Genomic DNA, 8104 nt, shown 5'->3' with positions numbered 1-8104 from the left:
TTTATTAATTTTTAAAGACAATATACAGACAAACAAAACATAAAACATAAGAACATAGAACATCTTTTCTAAAAACTGCTTAACAAAACAAATAAAACATCTTACTTAAGTACAACATAATTCTAAATTATCACGTTTTCACACACACTTTAATATGCATCTTATGTATTCAACTTCATATCTTATTACTCTTTTCCAACTTCTCACTGTTTCTTCCTTTATTTCTGTTCAATTTTATTCATTAAACTTATACTTTCATGTATTTCATATTACTATATTTCGTATTATTACTGTTTCATATGTTCTTATCCAACATCATTAATCCTCGATAAACAAACATAAACAAACAAAATACATAACATAAAAACATAAAACTTCTTTTTAGAAAGCGGCTTAACCCCGGGTTATAACTTTTTGTACAGACATAAATCAAATTCATGCTCACCTTATATACTATTTCATATCTTATTTAACATTCTATATTTTCCATATGTCTTCTCCCCTCTTTTCACTCTCTTAATTCTATTTTATTTATTTAATCTCAATTTAAATCATTATACTTGTATCTTTTGTCCGTTCTTTTTCAATTATCTATTTATCTTTTCTCTTTAACACAAACTTTTTCCTGTAATCACTGGTTGAAGTTTGACACCTTTCTATCTTTCCCCCAAATTTAACACTTAAAGTAATACATAGTTTCTATTCTGATTCTGCTTAGTACATTCTACATAACATTTTAAAATATAAAACATAATGACCTTATAGTATGTTAAAAATAATGTTCCATAACAAATTAATTAATTAAACTCTATTAAATCTTACACATTTTACACATTCCCTACAATATTCTTTTAACACATATGTTATTCCAATTTTCTAACTCTATTTCAAATACAAATACTACAATACAATCTTATGTAGTTTTGCAGAATCTCTTTTTAGATTATGTTTTACCCTTTATCTCTGAAAAAAACCTGTTTATTAGCATCTTGTTTTAAGCCTTTATAACTTCCCTTCACTTTTCCCCTTCCTTCCTTGTCAAATCTAGCCTTTTTACACCCCCCCTCAATCTCCAGCCTTTTAGTCTCCCCTCTCTGTTATATTCCTCCTTTCTGTTGCTTTCTGACATTATATTGATTTTTCACCTTATTTTTCCCTTTCTTGGTTGTTTTTTTAGAACTTAAATTCTCCATTTTCTTTTCCTTTTTACCCTTTTCTTTCTCATTTAAAATCATATGTCCATTAAAGATGGCTTCTTCTTCATCATCCCAGCCTTCTTCTTGTTGCATTTCCTGATAAGTAGAAATCGCCATTTCTAAGATGCGAAAAATAGATCCAAAGGAGCCCTTGCCTTCTTCTTCCTCTTCTTTTAACTTTTCAAATTGCATTTTCAGTTCTTCAACAGATAACATTGTGAAAAAATTTTTAAACAATCCAAATGTTTTCTTAGTCTTTCAAAAGATAGTTCACAAAAGTCCCAAAGTCATCAAGCAATCAAAGTCAGCACAATCAGCAGTCTGTTTCATTTAGCACTTTCTTCTACTTTCTCTTCCTGGGGTAGAATTCAATTACACAATTCCAAGGTATTTTTTGGAAGTTTTATTGCAATTTAATCTCTGATCTTATAAAACTCCAAGCAATCTCCTTCAACAAACCTTGGTATAAATCATTTACCTCTCTTCCTTCCCACTTAAAGCAAAAAGATTTTAATTATTAAATGTCAGTGTTTAGAAATCTAATGTCCCCTTGGCTTTAATTTTCAGAGTTAGTACCTTCTGCTGCCAAAGTGGGTATTTCCGATTTCCATCTGCTGTCTCCGTAGGGAAGGAGAGTGAGGAGAAAAAAAAGCTTTCCCTTTCACTTTCCACTGCAGCTTTACGATCTTCTGGGAAACAATATATCACTTAAAGAGCCAAAGTTCCAGGGTATTCAGATGTTGATTGTCGTCCTGGTTCAGCCAAAAGCTTTCACTTTCTTCACTTCCTCCTGCACAAAACTTGTCCGGCTGAGAGGTTCTTTGTGGCAGCCATTGCTGACCGCCGCTCCACCACCTTTGGAAAAGGGAGTTAAGCCGGCTGGGGAAGGGGGGTGCGATATCCCCAGACCCCTGCCCGGATCTCCCCTCTCTTCAGTTATCCCTACAGGATAACTATAGCCTCCCAATCCAATTGGATCGAAGGCACTCCAGCAGCGAGCGCAGCAGGGATCACGCACAAACGCGAATTCCTGCTGCCTCCGAAGCCTGACAAACCGGAACTCAATCGTAGGCATTCTTATTGCCCATCATGATCATGAAGAAGCAGTGACTATTTCTTTCTTCCAACCACGAATGAATACAAGAACAATCCTAATACAGATGCTATCTGGTATGGTCCTGATACTTACTACTTGGCCTAAAACCAGCGCGCAAGGACTTGGAAATCATACAATCCACAGCCTAAGAAAAAAACAAAGCAAATACAGTGAAGCCCAAATTCAGCAGCTCAAAGGGTTGTGCGATTGTTACTTCCAAACTGCATCATTCACAGTGATTTGCATAATTTGTGTGATGACATTATTAAATGAATGACATACTGTAACCTGATGGAAACGACAATGTAAATTTATTGCCTCAACTTGACTACTTCAAGTACAACCAACTTGTCCTTTATTTCTATTTCCAGACAGAAAATTTGTCTGTTGTATCTGAAGTCTACTGAATGGAGTTTGTTAAATCCAGCTTTCAGTCCACATTATCTGTACAGTCTGTAATAAAATAGTGATTGCCACACCAGGGAAAGGCACCTTTTGTTCAATTGTTGGAATTGTGTCATGCCTGTTGATATGAATGTGTTTTAAAAAATATTTTGGAATACAAAGGATGATTAGGGTCTCACATCAAACCACTTTTAAAAAAGAGATATTGAGTTTGGCTCTCAAATTCTCCCTCCTCCCATTTACCATTTAGGCAAGTGATACAGGCAGTTTTTGACTTACAAGTGAGACATTTGTTAAGTGAATTTTGCTTCATTTTGTGACTTTTCTTGCTACAGTTGTTAAGTGAATCACTTCAGTTGCTAAATTAGTAACATGGTTGTTAAGTGAATTTGGTTTTCCCATCAACTTTGCTTGTCAGAAGGTCACAAAAGGTGATCACATGAACCTGGGACACGACAACAATCATAAATATGAGCCAGTTCCCAAGGGTCTGAATTTTGATCATATGACCATGGGGATGCTGCAACAGTCATAAGTGTGAAAAATAGTCATAAGTCACTTTTTTCAGTGCCTTGTAACTTCGAATGGTCATTAAATGAACTGTTAAGTCTACCTGTATTAGTACCTTATAGTGGATAGCAAAATATACAGGCAATTCTACTGGTGTTGCATTCATTCCTGTGTCAGCTCTGGAATTAATCGCTGCCACAGAGTTGAAAATGTGGGAAGGGGGAGATGTAATTGAATAGTTTTTAGTAGAAAAAATATATGAGTTTGAAAGTTCAAGGTTACAGAGGGTGGCTAGCAAGTAATTGTAGCTGCAGAATAATTGGTTCACGTGATTAATGAGGTGTAGAAAAGTAGGTGTGTGTAGGTGGAATTTTGTGGGAGGTCTGGCAAGCACCTCAGTTCCGAAATTCTACAGACGTTACCAGTACTTGTTTCTAATAAAGCACTTAGAGATTATGCCTGTCTCGGAGTTACTGATTTGCAACAGACGATTTCTGGATGCCTGACACCCTGGCTATAAGCAAAATGTCAGTTCTTGCTTAGGGTTTATCTATACAGCCACCATTCACAGTCACAACAGTGATGAAAAAATAATATAAGTAGTTCTCATATTTACAACCTCTGAAGGTCTGTAAAGCAAAGGAAAGCTGAATTAAGATTATAAACATAGTTGCAGTTTCATTTAGCAACTGCTTTGCTTAATGATTGTCATCCCAATTGTAGCCAAACGAGGATCTCTTGTAGTCACAATTACCCTTGTCTAAGATATAAGCAGGTTTATTCTTGACTTTTTAAAAATGTTCTTGGCCCTGATGCATTCAACTGTCATGGGGAGAAGTATTTAGGTCAACCTGAGAAGAACAGAGGATCTTGAAGCTAGGCATAATTGTTCCCCAAAATAGCTTATTGTTATTCTTGCAAGCCATTTGGTATTGGGGGGGTTAATAATGGGAGTTGGGGAGGTGCTGGGACAGGCAATTCAGCCCATGCACAAGTGTAGGGACCTCAGGAAAAGCAGGGTGTGGAGCCATGCAAGTGCAGGGAAGCCAGGGAAAACAGGGTGCAGTGCCACATGAACACAGGGAGCGATGGAACAGAGAGTGCACATCGTGTGAGTTCAGAGAGGACAGAAGGACCTATTGGAGCTAACTGCAACCTTTTCTATCAGTTTCCCCATTGCTTGTGGGAAACCGGTAAGAGACTGCAAATGGCGATCACATCACCACAGGGTGCTGCAACCATTGTAAGTGTGAGCTGGTTGCCAAGCATCCAAATTGTGATCACATGACCACAGGCATGGTGCAATGGCCATAACTTCAAGGATTGGTTATAAGTAATAGTTGTTTGGTGCTATCACAACTTCAAACAGTTGCTGAACTGCAAAATGCTTACCAATGCTAAGTAAGCAAGAACTAGCTGTTCAGTTTTAGAAAGCAGTATTTGGATAATATATAGCTTCTTTGTTTTTAGCAGTAGGCCCGGCAAAAAGAATGGCAAAATGGTGCCCAAAAGCAGTAACAGATTGGATGGAAGTTAGCAAATGGAGGTTCAGTCTGGCCAGGGCAGAAATTCTATTACTGTAGGATTCCTCAAGTGAGACAGGAAGCTATTCAACTGTTGTAAAGGTTGACAGGAAGAAACCTCTGGGCTAAGCTGGTTGGAAAGGGGAAGAATCCCTGTTATTTAGCTTCAAATGTTTGGAAATAAAGTCACCAGAACTCAAGTTGTCTGTATAACTGTGATTCTGAAGGAGAAACATTTTTAGGGAGCAATGTCTGTCTGGTACATATATTTCTAAAGCAAACAAACAATCTGGTCGAAATTACCCACACTCTGGTAACTTCCCAATACAGGACTGTCATTAAGGATGATTCAGAAACTTGTGCTACTACATAATTAGATTGTGATGGTTTTTATAAGGGATATAATGATAATATTATGCTCTCCAATGCATTTCTGTGCTTAGTTCAAAATGCTGTTTGTTTCCTTTAGGTCATTTTGGTTTTTAAAAGTAACATTGTTCATATATTTTTTCTTTATAACTTTTGTCCTTATTCATCCTGCAAGTGTACAGAATATCTAGCCTCTTTCTTATGAATGCCTTCAGAGCAATGCTGATAGGGTAAGCAAGGAAATGATTAGAGCAAGGGTCCCTAATCCACAGGCCACAGATTAGAACTAGTCTGTGGCCTGTTAGGAATTGGGCTGCACAGCTGGAGGTGAGCAAGTGAAGCTTCACCTGTATTTGTAGCCCCTCCCCAGTGCTAACATCATCTTTCCAGCTCCACCTTAGATCATCAGGCATTAAATTCGTTGGCTTTGCTTGTCGGAAGCCAGCTGGCAAGGACACAAATGGCAATCATATGAACCTGGGAAACTGCAACCATTGTAAATACATTATAAATACATGCTGATTTTGATCACATGCGTTAATCCCAAAAGAAGAGACAAATCACCAACAAATAAAGAATTATAGGCCTATTTCATTATTGAATACTGATTATAAAATATTTGCATCCATAATGGCAGAAAGGCTAAAAAAGGTATGAAATGAGTTGATACATCCAGATCAAAATAGAGTTCTACTAAAAAGACAGATGAAAAATAATTTGAGAACGAATACAAACATACTGAAATATTATGAAGTACATTCTGGAAGACAATTAGCATTGATGTTTCTAGATCACAAAAGGCTTTTGATAATTTGAATTGCAGTTTATTACAAAACAATTAGAAATTATGAATTTTTGGGAGCAATTGTTAGGAATGATAGTCACCTAACAGTTGGGTTGGAAATATATAAACCAGGATAGTAATTTAATACTGTATCTTTAAGAGAATGCTCTAAGTGTGATTGTCTGAGGTTCTTCCAACGGCCATAAGATGAAGCCAAAAACCTGGTTTCTCTCTCCTTGCATTTCCTGTTTTGCCTGATCATCGTTCTACTTGGATTACTGTGAGTTTTGCAACTGTTAGCAAACTCCGTTTACTGAACTCTGTTTATGATACTTGACTTCATTTTTGGATTATCCCTAGACTGATACTAACTGCTTTAATGGTGAATGATTTTGACTGTTTGTTGGACTTTGTTTACCCGTTTACTGGAAGTAAAACCTACATTTTACTATTCAGTGTATCTGTGTGCTGGTTGTATGTTATTCATCACCACTCTCACTATGTTTCCCTGAGTGCACTCATTTCATCCTAATGGGGAATACCTCAAAACTGGTTATGGGCCCAGGCCCAGATAACTGAGAGTTAGTGTGAATACACAGTACCGTATACAGACAGCTGTTTACTGTTTAATCATGGGTTACTGTCCTAGTAAAGATGGCACAAGACCCGTCAACAAGTGTATCACTGATAACCCGGTTGGATGGAACAAACTATGTTTTCTGGTCTATGAAGTGTAGTTTACTTCTGCGTAGGGAAGGGTTATGGGCTGCAGTTCAGAATCCACCAGATGTAAATGCTTGGGATCCAAATAATGAGGACGATGCCAAAAAGTTAGCTGACTTTAAACAGAACAACGAACAAGCTCTTTGTATAATTGGACTAACACTGAGTAACAAGCAGCTAGTCCCTATTCATAGAGAAGTGTCTGCTGCTAGGTGTTGGGAGAATTTGAAGAGGATTTATGTTCATGACAGTGTAGGTGCACACATACATCTTACACGTAAACTGTTTAGAGCACGTCTTCTGAAAGGTGGAGATATGTTAGCTCATTTGAACTTCATGAAAAGAACTTTTCAAGAGTTACATGAAAAGGAACTGATTTTTTCAGAGCTGCCTCAAGTTTACATCATTCTTTCCTCATTGGATGAAAGTTATGATGATTATGTATCTTCACTGGAAATCCTGACCAGAAATGAACTGACATTGACTGACATTACTGGACAATTGTTAGAAGAGGCAAGAAGAAGGCTGGATAGAGACCAACTGAGAGAGAAACAACCACAAGAAGAGGATTTTTCAACTGCCTATACTGTTAGGAAATGTTTTTCTTGTGGGGCTAGGGGACATATAGCTAGATTCTGTAAGACGGGAAAATGACAGAATACTGGTAATCACCAGAAGGCTAAAAAGAATGTTAATTTAGCTATGTCTAGCAATTCAACTGTAAACCATGATTTGTGGGTAGTTGATAGTGGAGTATTGCAGTGCATTACTAGAAATAGAGAGAGGTTTGTAAAGATGTCCATGAGTAAGCAACATGTATCATTGGCAAATGGATGGAAGATGAAAGCATCTGGTGAAGGTACTGCATATTGTTCATGTGTAAATGAGCATTTAACTATGTTGTATGTACCTAAAATGAAATTTAATTTGTTATCAGTAAGGGCTTTAGTTAATATTGGTTATGTAGTAACTTTTAGGAGTTAATAGAGAAAGAGGGTAAAAGTGTTACTGCTACTTTAGAGAATGATTTATATGTTATACATGATGACCAATTGCAGATGGCTAACTCAGTTTATAACAATGTTAAGCCACATGACAAATGTATACATTTTACTGCATAGATGTCTGGGGCACATTAATTTCAAAATTCTGAAACAAACTGTTGAATTGTCAGAGGGAATAAAATTAAAACCCTGTAGCAAATACTTAAACTGTAATGCCTGTAATCAGGAGAAAAGCAAGGTTACTCCAGCAAACAGACTGAATGGGTTTAAGACCAAAGAACCTTTAGAGGTTGTTTTTGCTGACAAAATTGGTCCTAAGAAAACCAGTTTGGGAGGTACCTGCTATGTTTTGAGTATAATGGACACATCTGATTCAGATTTGCCTGATACACTGTGGGGTGAAGCCATAATGTGTAGTAACCATGTTTTAAACAATGTAGTTAACACAACAACTGGTGAATTGCCATTCACTCGTTGGCATGGCAGAAAACCAA

At 36.9% G+C, this 8104-nt stretch overlaps 1 long non-coding RNA gene across 1 annotated transcript; it reads right to left on the bottom strand.

The window, feature by feature from the left end:
• Nucleotides 1-217: 217 nt before the first annotated feature.
• Nucleotides 218-2260, bottom strand: LOC148127919 (uncharacterized). Its single transcript, XR_015740696.1, has 2 exons — nucleotides 513-2260; nucleotides 218-477 (listed from the first exon to the last, which is right to left on the bottom strand). It is a non-coding gene; the product is annotated as an uncharacterized LOC148127919 (long non-coding RNA).
• Between the last annotated feature and the right edge of the window lie 5844 nt (nucleotides 2261-8104).

This window comes from Pseudonaja textilis, chromosome 1 (genome assembly GCF_049901715.1).
Source record: "Pseudonaja textilis isolate UNSWEBS1 chromosome 1, rPseTex1.2, whole genome shotgun sequence".
NCBI lineage: Eukaryota > Metazoa > Chordata > Lepidosauria > Squamata > Elapidae > Pseudonaja > Pseudonaja textilis.
This window is presented reverse-complemented; position numbering and strand designations above follow the sequence as displayed.